Here is a 16909-nt window from a genome sequence, read left to right as displayed (position 1 = left end):
TGGACACAGCCTACCACTACTATTCATATAATCCAACCTATGGTAGATTCATCCAAAGAGATTTCATAAAGACAGTATAAAAAATTCAATCTCTGTCTGAAATCCTCTCAGAAATCAAATAGTAAAGGTCTCATGCTATGGGGGACTTACCTCGCATGCAATCTTGTCAAAATGCTATCCCAACCAAGTTCCTTATGTGCTACTGCCACCTTGTGGTCCTATCTTTTTCCTGGATCAGCCCTGAAACTCCCCAACTCAATACAATAGTGCTGTTTTCGTTTTTTATTTTTCCTAAATCTCAAAAAGACGAAAGATATTACACATCTTCAACAAGGCCCAGCAAACTACAGGATCAACCAACCATACAATTAAACAAGGTTAATATCTTTATTGCTTTTGTTTTTATTGTATAATCAGTGATGTCATGAAAATGGGAAAATTACTTAAATGCGGTTTGATACACTATTTCAAACATGAAATTTATGGGTGAAAATTAAGAAAATGGGTATCTGATAGAGTAACAAATAACCACTTCTCTAGAACATGGGGGAAAAGTCCACAAAAACATTAAAGTACTGGCTTGACATTTCGTAACTCAGATTTTATGGAAATGTCCAGGAAACGAGAAGGTAAGCTTCATTCTCTGCCTTCAATTAATTTTTTATTTAAAAAAAATGTGGTAGGGCCAACTCGGGGGCGTAGTGGTTAAGTTCCCGTGCTTCACTTCTGGCAGCCCAAGGTTCACAGGTTCGGATCCCAGGCGCAGACCTACGCACCCTCATCAAGCCACACTGTGGCAGGTGTCTCACATAAAGTAGAGGAAAATGGGCACGATGTTAGCCCAGGGCCCACCTTCCTCAGCAAAAAAGAGGAGGATTGGCAACAGGTGTTAGCTCAGGGCTAATCTTCCTCACACAAAAAAAGTGTTGATAAATCTTTTATAAAATTACTTACTTAAAAAGAACCTTGTACCTCCTAAGAAAACTTATAGTAGTTTATACTTGTTCATATGTTCAGTTTTCAAAGAAGAAACTGCTTCTTAACATTCATAAAATTGTTGAGATGTACTGTCACTTCCTGTACTTTTAGTTAACTTCTACTTCTGTGTGGCCTCCCTAAGTAGGCTATAAACTTCTTGAGGGCAAGGAACTTGTCTTATACGACTCTTATTCCCTACAACAAATTCAGAGATTTATGTAGTGACTGTCTAGTGACTGAAATAATGATAATAAATAAAATTCTTTATACCAAAAAAAAAAAATTGGTCCTACTCTTTTAACGATATTATCTTTAGCAACAGCAGGGTTCAAAACCTCTTTTCTCATTTCAGAAGGCTGTTCTCATGACTGAGAAATTACATCTTTATCTTCTCTCCAGTGAGATTCCATGGTTGAAAACTGGTGAAAAATAACAAAATCTGCTACTGAATGAGGTTTCTGAATGTCATCCACAAAATATAGCCCCCCAAAAAGTCTACTCAACTAACTGATGAGTTCTTGATATTATTTTTCAACTTGAAGTCTCAGGTATTAAAGATCTAACAAAACATATACACTGCTATGCTGCTTCTGGGTAAACATGCTACCTTGTTTTAAAAACAAAAACAAACCTGAATTTGATCACCTTAAGCAGGGATTAAAAAGAAGCTAACCCATAAGGCATGAACTTGTGTCCACTAGTCCTTCAGCAAGGATGTTAGCGAGCTGTGCCGGGCAGGAGTCACTGAACCAGAAAGTAAAACGAGATAGGGGAAACCTTCTAAAACGGGGGATGACAGCACTCATTGCACTGGCCACACACACCCCCTTCCGCTTGGCACTGCAAAGCCCAAGAAGGGCAAGCCCCAGGCACGGGCAGCAGCCTGGAAATAAATGCACAAACGGCCACAGCAGGGCTCCCCCCAAAAAGAGATCATGTCTCTTGCCGAGCAAAGCGCTCACCTTAGGAATTCAGGATACTAGGTTCGGCAATGGCAATATTGTTACTAGCAGCAACAACAAAAATATTAATGATTGCAAACACTTAGTGCCTACTATATACTGGCACTGTTTCAAACAATTTTACCTATCATCGTTTTATCTTCCTAAGGGTCCGAAGAGGAAGGTACCATTATTATTACCCTTTAACAGATGAGGAAACTCCTCTAGAGAGATTAAATACGTTGCCTTGCGTCCCTCAGCTAATATGCGGTGGAGACGAGATTTAAACTCTAACACAAGTAGTAGGGCTCAACTCTGCGAAGTGCACCCCGTGCCCCAGGATCCCCCATTGCTCCGCAACCCAGTTCCTGAGAGTAACCTCAGGGGCGTCACGAGCCCCGTCAGAAGGGGCTCACACTACCAGAGCCGTTTCCCCGCCTCAGGCCTGGTAAGTGCGCAGTCACCCACCGCCTTCGTCGCACCCTCACCTGGGCCACCGCCTCTCCTGCAAACTTTTCCTGGTCTGCCGCACCTGTCCGGCGCACCGCGACGTTCTAGTTTTCAAATTCAAACAATGGCGGCCGGTGCACCGCACTGAACGCTGGGAGTGGGCGGAGCTTCCGGAGAGACACCCGGGAGCACCGCAGGCTCGCGCTGTGGGCCTTCCACCCGCTCCCGGAAGAAGCCTTCAAACCTGGGGGCGGATCCCGGGACGCCGGCCAACCAATAGGCGGAGGCGGGCTGGGAGGCGGGCTGGGGGGCGGCCAGCGTGCGGAGGGCCGGAGCTTTCCTCCAGGTTGGGCGCGCAGCCTAGGGTAGGGCGCTGCCTTGCGGCTGCGATGGGCACCAATCAATGTTGGCTGGGACGCCGATCTGATTCCATCCTGGAGACAGACAGGCGTGGCGAAGGCTCCGAAGTGAGGCCGGTGCCAACACACTTAGCCCCGTGACTCCCCTAGGGACCGGCCGAGGAACGGCGGGCTAGTCACCGCCGGGTCCTGTCCTTGCGGGCCGAAACAGGCTCCGCACCTGGCAGTCCTTTACAACGAGCGCTGCCGCACCCGCAGCGTCACTTCCCTCGCTGCATGACCCGATCTGTCGTCTGCAGCGGCCCTCATGGACGAAATAAATTTTTCCCGGAACAGAATTTTGTAAGCATTTACTTCTTTTCTCTTTTTTTGTCTTTTGCCTTTCTGAATATATAAAGCAGCTACCGCTGTCAGGCGCTATACTGTGACAGTCTGTCTTCCGTGCATAGGCAAGGTCTTTGCAGTGCCCAAAATGTTAAGTGCCGGTACCTCTCTGCTTCTTTTAAACTGATCCTCTTGTTTTGAGTGTGATATTATTACATTCATATAACAAGTATTTACTATTAGGCCGTCTCTCCCGGCTGTACTTCGTTTTAAAGAAAAATAACTGCAAACGTTAACTGAGCGTTTGCCTTGTGCCGGTCGTGGTGCTAAGCACATAAAATGGATTTTCTTACTGATCCTGAGAACAACCGTTTGAAGTAGATGCTATTATTATCCTCATTTTATAGATGCCAAGGAAACTGAGTTCATATGGGCAAGTAATTTACCCCAAGGCATCAGCTGTTAATGGTGGAGCTTGGGTTTTAAATTCAGCTGAATGATTTCAAGACCCACCATCTTACATGTGGTCTTCTTTTCCAGTATTTTCCTGGATTAGTAGCATTTTAGAATACCTAGTTTGATGAGCTTACTGTCTTCCTTTCCTTATCATTCTATCTATCTTCCATAGTCTCCCCCATCCCTCACTAACTTCGCACCATCTCCTCATTCACTTTGCCTTCTTTCCCCACAAAATAATCTTATGTGAGGTGAGCCAGTTTGGAGTAGAGAAGAGAATGTAGGGCCGGGAGTAAAAATGAACAAGGAAAGTTGATGTAAAAGGGAAGAAAGGAGGAAAAAGAAAATAATAACTGGTTTTCCTGTCCAGGCTGGAACTCAAGTCTTTAGTGGCCTCTATGTCAAAGTGTCCATGGCTCCTTCAGGCAGGTCTACCCCTAAATCCGGGCTTCCTGTCATACTTTATAATGCCTTTATTGCTTTTACTAGCTGTTACTGATTCTAGCTTTTGAGCCCTCCAGGTGCTACATTTATTTATTGTTCGACAAATATTTATTGCGAACCTGCTATGTGCCAAACACTAGGATAGGAGTTAGGGAAACAGTGGAGGAGAGTGAGCAAAACAGACAGTAACCCTCAAGGAGCTTACATTCTAATGGGAGAGACAATCAAGTTAAAAAATATAAATAATTGAGAAATTACAACTATACTGAGTGGTTTGAAGGAAATGTCCATTTTTTTTTATTTTGGTGAGGAAGATGGTCCCTGAGCTAACATCTATGCCAGTCTTCCTCTACTTTGCATGTGAGGCGCTGCCACAGCATGGCTTGACAAGCGGTGTCTAGGTCCGCACCCGGAATTCACACTGCGCCCAGGGTTCCGAACCTCCAAACCTCAGGCTGCCAAAGCAGAGCATGGGAACCCAACCACTACACCACCAGGCTGGCCCCAGAAGGGAATGTTCTTAAGAGCTGTCAGACTGTGTCACAGGGGAACCTGAGGAAATGATGTTTGATCTGAATCTCCAAGGGTCATTAGGAATTAACTAGGTTTAAAAGAAAAAAAGAGGAGTAAGCATAACAGGTATAGGGAACCTTATACCAGGCACAGGGGGAGGATAAATACAAAATCCAATGGATTCTCTGTCTTGTATTAGTCTAGCTCGCAGAAGCATTCCACACAATTGAATGTTTCATCTGCACAGTTAAATGTTTCAGCCTTGAAACACTCTTCATTTGCTTCTAGGTCAGCAAAAGGTCATTCTCTCCCTGTTTACTACTAACCTCACTGGCCACACATCTTAGTCTCCTTTTCTGTCTCTTCTACCTAAGCTTTAAGTTATGGGAGTCCTCAGAGCTTGGTCCTGAGCCCACTTTTTCTCCCCTCTGCAGTCTTCCTCTTGGCCTCATCCACTCTGATGGATTTAAATGTCTTTATACTAATGACTCCTAAATTCCTTATCCTCCCCAGAGTTCTCCTCTGAGTTCCAACCAGATGCATATATCTAAGTACCCACTTAACATCTCTACTTGGCTATGTAACAGATATCTCTAACTTAATATATTCAATGTGGGACCTTGTTTTTTCTGTCTAAAACCCAAGTCCTCTCCTGTCTAGTCTCCATCTCAGTAAGTGACACCACCATGTATCTACCCAGTTACAGAAGACAAAAGAATCATCTTTGAGTCCTCCTTTTCCCTCACCACCCTCATCCAGTTCATAAACAAACGTACCTGTTGTACTTTAGTGTTACAAGTGAAATACTCTTTTCCTTTTCATTCCCCAGAGCAGTACAGCCTCCCAACTGGGCTCCCTGCTTCGGATCCTGCTCCCCTCCATTCTTTATAGAGCAACCAAACTAATCTTATCAACTGGAAATGATCATGTCACTCCCTGGCTTAAAACCCTTCAATGACTTTTTAGAATAAAATCATATTTATATTGTGAAGTGAAGAAAAATGGTGAAAAAGAATATACAAAGTATACTAACTTTCATGTAAGAAAAAGGGAAATGAGAATCTACATACATATATATGCCATACACATTTTTGGCTTATATTTGAAGAGAGAAATACAAAAACTATAAATCAGAAAATTAGTTGAGAATGGTTACCTATAGGGGTTGGGAAGGTTTTGCAAGAATTGGTGATGGGAGTCTGGCTTCTGTGAGTAAACTTTAAAAAAATAAATAAAAAACGTAGCTTTTCCTTTTGAAAAAATTAAATCTACAGCACTGGAAATAAAAGCAAGCCCTAAAATTTAATACAAAGAAAGAAGTGAGCCTACCTGTATATCAAATTGCTAGCATAACCATACAGAGGAAAAGTATTTGTTCAATTAACTTGAAGACAGTACTCCATGTACTGGAGTTAGGAGTTGTGAGATACAGTGTAAGAGCAAAAAGAAGCCCATAGAAATCAATCACTTAGTAGGTTTGTGTTGAAAGGGGTATTGGTGTAGTAATTTTGAAACTATTATGCATGTTATAGGAAAAAGCAAATGAATAAATATACTCATGTTGTTTGGAACCTGAGTTCTCGTTGTGAGAGAAGAGAAATAACAAATATGGAATGATAGAAGGTAAGGAAGAACTCCATAGTGTTGGATTTGATTTGGAGGTAGTAGAATGAAGTCGTGATTTTTTTTTTATCTTAATTGGGTCCATTGAGAGGGCCTAGAGGCCTAGAAGTCCTGACACCCCGGTAACAATGAGCACACCTACTGCCAAGCTGTCCAGATGGTTTCTAAATACCATTTATCACTAAAAGGAACCAGTGCTCCTTGACGAGAAGGCTGATTCCAGGTCTGGAGGAGGAAAATTATGAAGTGAGCCTGGAACATTCTTGTCAGAAAGCAAAGAAGTCGTTAGAGATTAATGGGGTCATTTCAAAAGGACACTAGACCTGGCTTAGATGGGGTTCCACTGACCAAGTTTGAAACAATTTGAGCATCAAAAAAAATAATGGTGGTAAGAGATTAAAACATTTAATTTTTTTAAAATCCTTTCATGAGAGACAAGGGGAAAGGGAATAAAAATGAAAAGCTCTTCTTTACACAAGAATGCCAGTTAATTGATGCAAAAAGAATAATAAATAGAAAATCCCCGTTTTGCAGTTCCCAGTATAAAACTTGGTATAAGGTAAGGCTTATCAATGAATGCTAAAACAATGGATGAAAGATGCTAAAACCATTGACTGAAAGGTTGTTGGGGAACAGGACCTTAACATTATCTCAAAGAATCACCCTAGAAATTAATTCTTAATTATAAAGGGATGGGCCAGCCCCGTGGCTTAGCGGTTAAGTGCACGTGCTCCGCTGCTGGCGGCCCGGGTTCGGACCCGGGCGCAAACCGACGCACCGCTTCTCTGGCTATGCTGAGGCCGCGTCCCACATACAGCAACTAGAAGGATGTGCAGCTATGACATACAACTATCTACTGGGGCTTTGGGGGAAAAATAAATAAATAAATAAAATTATAAAGGGAAAAGGTGATTTTACAATGTCAGGCTTATTTATTAGACATACCTTAACCAAGTGAGGAAACAGTATCACCAATAATGGGACATTCTATCTATCACCTAATACTGTTTGTGCCAGAAATGTTTAACCTGAATCTCGTTACGAGAAAACAATCAGAGAAGAAAAAAGCACGTAGAACATTTTATAAGAAAACAGGCCAAGGCTCTTCAAAAATGTCAGTGTCAGCGAAAAAGAAAAACAAAAACAAGGTGGAGGCTTGCTTTAGTCAGGAGACAAAGAAACGTTGCCAGATGAAATTCATGAATCTTGATTGGTTCATAGATTTTTTTAAAAAAGTAACAGCAAAAGACATTTTGTAGATAGTTGGAGAAATTTAAATATGGACTATATATTAGATGATACTGAATCAGTATTAAATTTTTTGCATGTGGTAATTTGTGACTATATAGAAGAATGTCTTTGTTTTTGAAAGATACTTGCTTCAGTATTTAGCAGCAAAGTGTCAGTGTCTGCAACTTATCTTCCAAAGATTTGGCAAAAAATAAAAACAAAATAGAATGTGAGAGAAAACAAAAAATAGGAAAGAGAGAATAGAACAAAAAAAGCAAATGTGGCAAAAAGTTAGTAATTGGTGGATCTAATTGAGAGGTATAACAGTGTACATTGTGCTACTCTTTCAACTTTTTAAAATAACTTTGAGATTTTCTAAAATAAAAAGAAGAGGGAAAAAAATTTCTAATTCTTTACAGTGGCCAACAGGCCCTGTAGGATTAGGCACAGAGGATTAGCCAACCTCACTCCCCTCTTACTTTGTGCGGTAAATTGATTTGCTCCCAGTACCTCAAACACACCAGGTTCTTTCCAGCATATATGAACCTTTGCATAAGTTGTTCCCCCCCACCTGAGTTCTCTCTTCCTCACTCATCATATGGCTACTTCTCTTCCTCCTTTAGATCCTGTCTATAATATTACCTTGTTAGAGAAGACTTCCTGTCCACCTTATCTCAAATAGGCCCTCTTTTTTATTTGCAGGCTCAATTCCATTTTCATACTTATTACAACCAGCGATTTTATATTTGTCTGGGTTTTGTTGTTGTCGTTGTTCCCCCACCTCCTAAAATGTAAGTTCTATGAGTACAATTACTATGTTTCTCTTGGTCACGGATGCATCCTCAATGACTATAAATACATGGTGATCAACTAAATATTTGTTGAACAATGAATGAAGGCTGTTGTAGCTAGGGTGGAGACCGTGGGGAGGGATGGCCAGGAGTGAATTTGGAGGGATGGGCCAAGGCCAGATTCTATACGACTTAGTCAGCTAAATTACTGATTTGAGTCTTTCTTCTAAGAACAATGAGAAACCAACGGACTGTTTTAAGAATGAGCACAGTACAATCCAATTTGCCTCTGTGTTTTGAAAAGGTTAATCTCTTGGGACAGAGAATAGAGGCAACCAAGAAGGATGCTGTGGAACCAGTTAGGAGGCTACTGCAGCTATCTCAGCAAGATCTGATGATAATGTGGACTTGGGAGATGGCAGAGCAGATGTAGAAAGCTGGACGAATTTCAGAGGTATTTTTTCCTACATTTTCCATTTCAACACCAGCCACTGAGTCTTCTCTTAGAAACACAGAGCCAACTTGACTGGGAGGTGCTTAGATTTAGTCCTCATTCTAAGTAATTCTATCTGTGCCCTTGAAGTGAACATTATTGTAAGATGGAAAAATTGTTTCATCAAGCAGATTTCATGCCCTGGTCACAGCCTCTACTGGTAGTAATAGCTAACTTTCTTTGTGCCAGATACTATTCTAAGCACTTTATACTCATTTAATCCTCACAGTAACCCTATGAGGTAGTTTATTATTATTACCCCCATTTAACAGAGGGGGAAATTGAGGCATGGAACTATTAAGAAATAGTAAATGTATCTACTACATAGAGGTGTTAAGAAGATTAATTCAGGTAATATTTGTAAAGTTCTTATTAAAGTGCCTGGCACATGTTAAATAATAACTTCTTAAATTTGTATAAATAATAAACAGAATGGAATTGGAATTGGAATCTAGGTAGTCTGGCTCCAGAGTCTGTGTAATTAACCACTGCATTCTACTGCCTCTCAAAGTTTGGACCCACACCCCTGGAGTTCTAGTAAAAGAAGACTGAGTGCCTAGCTCCTGCTGCAAAGCTACCTCCAAAAGCAGGACTAAACGTAAATAGCTTTTCAATCCAAAAACTGAGCATGTATTGATTACAAAGGTTTGAATAACAAGTTCAACAAAAATTTATCAAGCACCCACTATGTGGCAGATGTCTCTACCTTTAAGAAGCCTTCAGTCTAAAGCAGCCTTTCTCAATCTGGGATTCTAAGAGAGAATTAATCCCTAATTCCTTAAGGCACCCATTGTATGTAATGTATTAGTTTCTCTCCTGTGTGTCTCGAATGGTACTAGTTCTGTACCATCCTGAGAAAACTGAGAACATAGTCACACAAATAGTTTTTTATATCCTGTGATTTGTATGGAGAACTCCATGCACAATTTCAAAACAATATGACAAATGCTATGATAGAAGAGTACAAGTAATAAGAGTAGAGTGTAGCTTAAGAATAACAGCTGTGAAGTCATATAGATTTAAGTTTGAAAATGAACTCAGCCACTTACAGGAAGTGACCTCAGGAAGGATATTTAACTTCTTTGAGTCTCATAAAGTTGCAAAGATTAAAATAGATTAATATATAAGTCATTTAGTACAGTCCTGACGCATAGTAGGTTTCATAACGGTTATTTTTATTGTCTGTTTATTAAGTCACTAGAATGCAAGCTCATGAGTGTCTGTCTTGGAACACTATAGCCCTGACGCCTGGAACAGTGCCTTGCACTTAACAGCCATTCAATAAATATTCTTTAATTTAATAAATGACATCTACCAGAGAAAATTTCTTAAAGTGGCACATAGGCTAAAATGAATGCATGGGATTTGCCAGTGAATTGCAGAGGGAGGCCATTCCAGGCGATGAAAACATATGAGGCAAATGAGAGAAAAAGACAAGAGCATACAAAAGTTTCCAAAAACCATAAGTATATAGTTCCATGTGACTGTGAGTATAGCTAAAGTGGATAATGATAGGAGATGAAGAAAGTAGTTAGGGCCCAGATCATAAAGGGCCCTGTGTGTAGTGCTGAAAGGAGTGGGAATTATATTCTATAAAGCATAGGAAGTTGTGCCCAGCAGAGACATGGAGGGAAAAGTGGTGGAAGACAAGCAACAGGAAGGATTGGGTCTATAATATCTCACTCTTACAATGTGGGAGTCAAGAGGTGAAAGAACAGAACATAGAAATTTAAGTATATTATTTTATAGGTAGCCAGTAGAGGAGGAAAAAATAACCATAACTCTCTTGAGCTAAATGCTTACCTGTCTTTGTAGGAAATAAATAGATAATATCTATAATTGATGCATGAAGAAATAACATTAGGAGAATGTTATTCAAATATATGTGTAGTAACTGCCAAAAGAACTAAAAATAAATTATAAGAGTGGTTGCCTCTGGGAAGCAGAAGTGGAGCTCTGGAAGGGGGGGCTTTTTATAATAAGCTATTTTTAAATTTGTAATAAACATTTTTTTAAAAATGTTGGGGCTGGCCCGATGGCATAGTGTTAAGTTCACGCACTCTGCCTTGGCGGTCTGGGGTTCATGGGTTTAGATCCCAGGTGCGGACCTATACACCGCTCATCAAGCCATGCTGTGGTGGCATCCCACATGCAAAATAGAGGAAGATGGGCACAGATGTTAGCTCAGGGACAATCTTCCTCAAGCAAAAAGAGAAAAATTGGCAACAGATGCTAGCTCAGGGCCAATCTTCCTCACAAAAAAAAAATGTAATGTGTTAAAGAAAAGAAGCATTTCTTTATTAAGCACTTAGTGTGTCAGGCTGTAAGACCCCATCACCTCCTTAGGAGGCTCTCCACTCTTGAGCCTGTAGAGATTGCATCATTGGCTATCTTTCTAGAGCACACTAAACTGGTACTTGCCTGAGAGCCTTTGCACTTTCTGTTCTCTCTGTCTGTCCTTTCCAAATGTCTTTGCACGACTAATTCCTTCTCATTATTCATTGTTCATCTTAAACATACTCTCCCCCATGAGGCTATCTTTGCTCACTCTACCTAAAGTTGCTCCCTTCACCCCCCAGCCAGTCACTTTCTATCACATTAGCCTATTTTACTTTCTTCATAACACTTATAATAATCAAAATTGCCTTAGTTATTTGTTTACACTATGTCTTCCCCACCACAGTGTAAGCTTACGCAACAGGGACCTCATCCGTCTTGTTCACCACCATATTTCTAGTACCTAGAACAGTGCCTGGCACAAAGCAGGTGCTCAATAAATATTCATTCAGTGAATGAAGTCTTGCAGGTGTCGTAAGCATGTCTAGCATCCTATGACCTCTAGCATCCTATTATTTCTTTAAGGACGATGATGATTGTATCCCTGTACCCAGCACAGGGCCTGGTTCAAAATACAAGCTAAATATAAATATAGTTTTCATTAGGTATTCAATAAAAGTTTATTACTTGAATATATGAATGAATTAATACTGTGCACTTTCTTATATGCCATCTCATTTGGTCTTAAGACCCTAGTATTTCTCCAGTATAAATATATAAACATGTAACCAGGAATGGGTTTTCCACTGTCCAGACCCTTCCAAGTGCCAAAGCTGGGGCTTCTACTTTTCTACTTCATCTTCCGTGTCCTCTGGTGGTGAAGGAACTCACACTACTTTGAAGAGGTGTTTTGAAAAGAGTGTCCTGTTGACAAGGGTGAAATCCACAGAGAGCTGTTCAAGTGGGAGCCTACCACAGTCTTAGGGCACAAGTGGACATCCTTCACCTAGATGATCCAAGAGACCGAGTACGGGTGCTGTGTAATGACCTGACAGTGGTGACAACAGCACCTCTGCCTTCTCTACACAAAGTGGCATGCTCACTCAAAAGGTGGCACTGGTCTGCAGGCACCGGCCTGCCTTCCAAATAACTCTTCAGGGCTAGCATCCATCTCCAGCAACGATCTCTTCACTTGGGCTCCCTCCCCTGCTCTGCCCTCTTTTGGAAGTCAGTCAACTGAATATTAACTGTTTCTTTTTCTATATCCCTGATACAACAATTTCAGTCTCCACAAGTCAACATGGGATGCATCTGACTACATGGAAGTGGGGCAAGAAAGAAAAGCTCAGCGTTAAGATTTCAAGACCTTTTCCCACTGCTCATAACATAGCAAATATGAAAAACCACAACATTCCGTTACCAAAATGGAACTATTTAAAACAAAAATGGCACTATTTGTAGATCATATCTTGCATTGTTTTGAAAATAGCATAAGGCAATGCTAGTGGACCTCACATACATGTTCTTCAACAATTGCAGACTTTCTGGTGAATCTGTTTATTCCAAAGAGTTTTATTTCTGATGAGCTATTTCAAGATTCTAACTTACTCAGAAGGAGAAAGTAGGATCATGTCAATATGATCTTTTTATTTTAGAAAATATTATCTTTATTATATGCTTTTCAGATTTCAATTGCTAGGGAAAATAATGATGTTATGAATAGTTGGATTTTTGGCTAAGGGAAGCCATTGAATTACTGTAATTAATTGATAAATAATGAGACTGATTTCAGTAAATCCCTCCAAAAATACAGTCTTTGCTTATGCCAACAGGGCCTTAGTGATATTGGGAGGAAGGAAGGACAAGAGGGAGGGAAGAAGGGAAGAAGGAAAGTGGGAAGGAAAAAGAAAAGCAATGCATTTTTAGGTACTTTTTGCTTTCAGTCATCTAAGGGAATATTTCTGAGTCTTCAGTCACAGAGATATAGAATCTTAGGGACGCCTACAAATGATCTGGTTCAGCTTCCTCATTTTATAGGGGGGAAAACCAGGGCCCTGAAAAATCGTGACATGCCCAAGCACTCATCGTTAGTGAGTGGCAGAGCCAGAATATGAATAGTCAGAACATAACCAATTTTTAAAAAATAGATACATAAGAAAAAATTTCTAGTTATAAATAATTACTATGGTATGATCCCATATTAGCAGTTTTGAACTAGCACACATTTTTTTAAATTACATGAACCAGCTCTTCTTTAACAATCAGAAAAGTAGCATTGGTTCCTTTCTTCTTCCTGAACTCCTTTTTTTTATCATTTCCCCTAGAATTTTACCCTAATATAAGTTTTCTAATATAGAAATGTTTGTACTCAACAGGCTTTTATTGATCACCTTATCACGTCGCTCAAACAAAAATCCTTACATAGATTTTAATTTTTTTAATTCTCTCTAAGTTAAAAACACACTTCTGTAGTTATCATGACAGTTATTATTATTATACAAGTAGGTAAAACAATATAAATATATTAAATATTTTTCATAATTACTAAACATCTAAGTAGAAATTTTCAGCAGTGTACTTCTTGTTGAGATTAATGGGGATTAATTTTTCCATTAGTTCATTTACTCATGGAAGAATATTATGTCTAAAATGAGACAGAGTACCATTTCTATTCTATTGCTGTTTTTCATTTTGATAGATGTAAGCATCGAGTTACCTTAGACACAAAAATATTATAGGAATAGAAAGAATTTAATTATAACAACCTCACCCAATTCTTTAAACTTCTTTCAAATTAGATGCCAAAATAATGGTGATTTATTATTCAAAATTATTTTTAAAGATTTATCAGCTAACAATTCAATTATGTCCTCTTTTTAATTTCATTGAAAGCTATGAATTAGAGACCATTTGATTTATAAATAGTTTTAAAGATTTTTTATTTATTTATTTTCCCCCAAAGCCCCAGCAGATAGTTGTCTGTCATAGCTGCACATCCTTCTAGTTGCCGTATGTGAGACGCGGCCCCAGCATGGCCAGAGGAGCGGTGCGTCGGTGCGCACCCGGGATCCGAACCCGGGCCGCCGGCAGCACAGTGCGCGCACTTAACCCCCAAGCCACGGGGCCGGCCCATATAAATAGTTTTATTACACAGACATCTGTCACCCAGTGGCACTTCATTTAAACCAATATACTCAGTAAAAATTGGAAATATTAATTTCAATATTGGTGCTAATACAATATTTTTATAAAGTTTATTTTATCACGTTTTAAGTATGTTTACGTCAAAATCTTAAAGGTTTTATTTATTGAATGTATAGAAAAATGTTGCCATATAACCTAATTGACAAAGCCAGTCCTCATTGTCAAACTAATCAAATAAGGCATTTTCTGTCAAAAAGTTTGATTTTTTTTTTTAGTTCAAATAAATGTGTTAATGTGTTAATTTTGTTTTAAGGAGTAGTATCAAAAACACTGAGAAATGTTAAAGAATCCTTGTTGTATAATATATGTCTACAAGCAGTCAAGATTAAAATGATACAGTTCTAATATAATTAATTTTACATTAATTAATTAAAACTAAGTAATACATTTTTCATTACTTAATTTGTAATAATGCAGCGTGGTATCCAGCTAAAAGTAGAAGTTATTTATGAAGCAAGAACTATGAGATGATATTGTTTAGGAAATGTACACATGTATGATTTGAACTCTGATATTAAATTTCTGAATATAATAAAAAGCATGCTTAAAAATCAGGGATAAAGTCATTAATTGCATTAGACGTCATAACCAAACTTTTCTTACGTGTTTAATAAAAGATAAAGGTATATACTGTTTATATTAATCAGAATAATTCAAGCTAGCTGCTGTAAAAAACAACCCCACACTGTTTTATTTATTTATTTTTATTTATTTTTTTCCCCCAAAGCCCCAGTAGATAGTTGTATGTCATAGCTGCACATCCTTCTAGTTGCTGTATGTGGGACACGGCCTCAGCATGGCCGGAGAACCGGTGCAACCGTGCACGCCCGGGATCTGAACCGGGGCCAACAGCAGCGGAGCGTGTGCACTTAACCGCTAAGTCACGGGGCCAGCCCTCCACACTGTTTTATTTCTCATTCATTTCATGTATGGTGACTCTCCTGGGAAGCTGCCTTTAAAACAGTGGCTTGGTTCTTTTCATCTGGTAATCTGCAGTATTGACCTCCATAGCCCTAGCAAAAGGGAAAGAAAGAGCTTGAATAACGGTGCCAGGGGGGTTTATAACCAGGCCTGGAAGTGGTGTGCATTACTTCTGCTCATATTCCTTTGGTAGGAACCCAGACATGTGGCCCCAATCTAACTGTAAGGGAGAATGGGAAAGGGGGTTTTCCTGCACACTCAGGAAGAAGAAACCCAATTGGTAAGCACATATCCAATCTCTGTCACATAGCTAATAACTAAGTGGTCCAGCAGCTAGCAAATTCATGTGTTGTTATTAGGAGATAGTAAAAATTAAATAATTCAGAAGATGAAATAAGGTGGGGATGAACTATAATCAGAATAAATCTCTCACGGGGCTGGCCCCATGGCTTAGCGGTTGAGTGCACATGCTCCGCTGCTGGCGGCCCCGGTTCGGATCCCGGGTGCGCACCGACGCACTGCTTCTCTGGCCATGCTGAGGCTGCGTCCCACATACAGCAACTAGAAGGATGTGCAGCTATGACATGCAACTATCTACTGGGGCTTTGGGGGGAAAAAAGTAAATAAATAAAATCTTTTTAAAAAAAAGAATAAATAACTCATGATCTGATTTGATAAAATAGGTTTTAACTCTCCTATTGGATGATGTACAACTAATCTGTGAGAAATCTTATAAAAATGTCATCTGTGGATGTTAACCAATGTATCTTTAAAAAGTTGGTATTCCTAAAACAGAGTCCAGCTACATTAAAAAATAACCTCACCGTCGCTACCAGGACTGTATAGGCTATTTGGAGGTGCTTTTCTTTCCAGCTAATGACAAGTGTTAGGATGAGTATTGTTCAAATAGCTGAAAGGAATTGCTTTCCTTTAAAAAGTTTTTTTTAAGCTGCCTTTGCTTTACTATCCTAGAACTCTCTCTCAAGAGCATTGCATTCTTTGGTAGTAGTCCAAAAAGGGCAGAAGCACAGCTACCCCTACGACTCATTCTAATTTAATTCAGAATATCCAAATACTGGCCAAAATACCCTGGTTCTAAAGCAGCACTTTGCCCTTAACAGAAATATGTATCAGCAAGATAAGCGTTAGGCAGGTTTTTATGTGCTTTGATTAATTATTCAAAGAGGCTTCCCCAAAACCAATCATTTGAATTGTACTTTGTTGGGCAACCAGGAGATTTTTGCTCCTTGGGACAATTACACCATAAGAAGATTCCAGGTAAGTGAGGGTATGCCTTTCTTTTATAAAGTAGGAGAATGGACTATAGTGAGGGGAGAGGTGGGAATGCAAAATGTTTGCTCAAGGCAAAGGAAAGAGTATATTGAAGTAAGGGGGAAAAATAAGTAATTCTTTATAGTCAAACAGACAGGTGGATTCCGGGCTCGGTCACTTAGAAGTTTGTGACACTGGGCAAGGTCAACAGACCTTTCTGAGTCTGATGCTTCTTAAATGCCAGCGTCTCTTGGGTACAGAAGGTACCCAATAAATGTTAGTTATTATTATAATCTAATAGGAGAGACCAATGTAGAAAAATAATATGAGAGGGATCTAGCCCCACCTAACAAATATGATCTGTTCCCGTCCTGAGGGAGAGAATCCTCGTTGGATTTTATTCATTTTTCATGTTTGTATACTAGATTTTAAGCTCTCCTGGGATTACAGGCACTGTGCTTTACTCATTTTTATAAACCCCTCAGCCTTAAGGACTGCTCTTGCACCAAATGGGAAAAGAGAGAAAGACTTGGGACTGGATCAACAGATTTCCGTCTTTTACAATTGTTTGTATTAGATGTTTGATGAAGATCTAAACAAATATGGGGATGATGAGAACGAGGAAGAAAAGCT

The 16909-nt window shown here is 39.6% G+C and overlaps 1 protein-coding gene and 1 long non-coding RNA gene across 9 annotated transcripts in view; one reads left to right on the top strand and one right to left on the bottom strand.

The window, feature by feature from the left end:
• The window catches only part of KIF20B (kinesin family member 20B), a 78175-nt gene extending 75646 nt beyond the window's left edge, over window positions 1-2529 (bottom strand). For 2 of the 7 annotated variants that reach the window (XM_087432256.1, XM_087432259.1), the window contains exon 1: window positions 151-2349. The gene's annotated coding sequence lies outside the window, so the exon portion shown is untranslated. Of the gene's footprint in view, window positions 1-150; window positions 2350-2407 lie in introns of those variants that run through there. The other 5 variants (XM_087432254.1, XM_087432255.1, XM_087432253.1 and 2 more) reach the window with 5 other exon arrangements.
• Window positions 2530-2751: 222 nt separating this feature from the next.
• Window positions 2752-16909, top strand: part of LOC147916866 (uncharacterized) — a 35359-nt gene continuing 21201 nt past the window's right edge. For both annotated transcript variants that reach the window (XR_015552496.1, XR_015552497.1), the window contains exon 1: window positions 2752-3070. This is a non-coding gene — a long non-coding RNA (uncharacterized LOC147916866). The remainder of the gene's footprint in view (window positions 3071-16909) is intronic.

The sequence above is a fragment of the Ceratotherium simum genome, chromosome 6 (assembly GCF_057802395.1).
Source record: "Ceratotherium simum simum isolate JZ-2026a chromosome 6, ASM5780239v1, whole genome shotgun sequence".
Lineage (NCBI taxonomy): Eukaryota > Metazoa > Chordata > Mammalia > Perissodactyla > Rhinocerotidae > Ceratotherium > Ceratotherium simum.
Note: the sequence above shows the minus strand (reverse complement) of the source record. Positions and strands in the feature narration are given on the sequence as shown.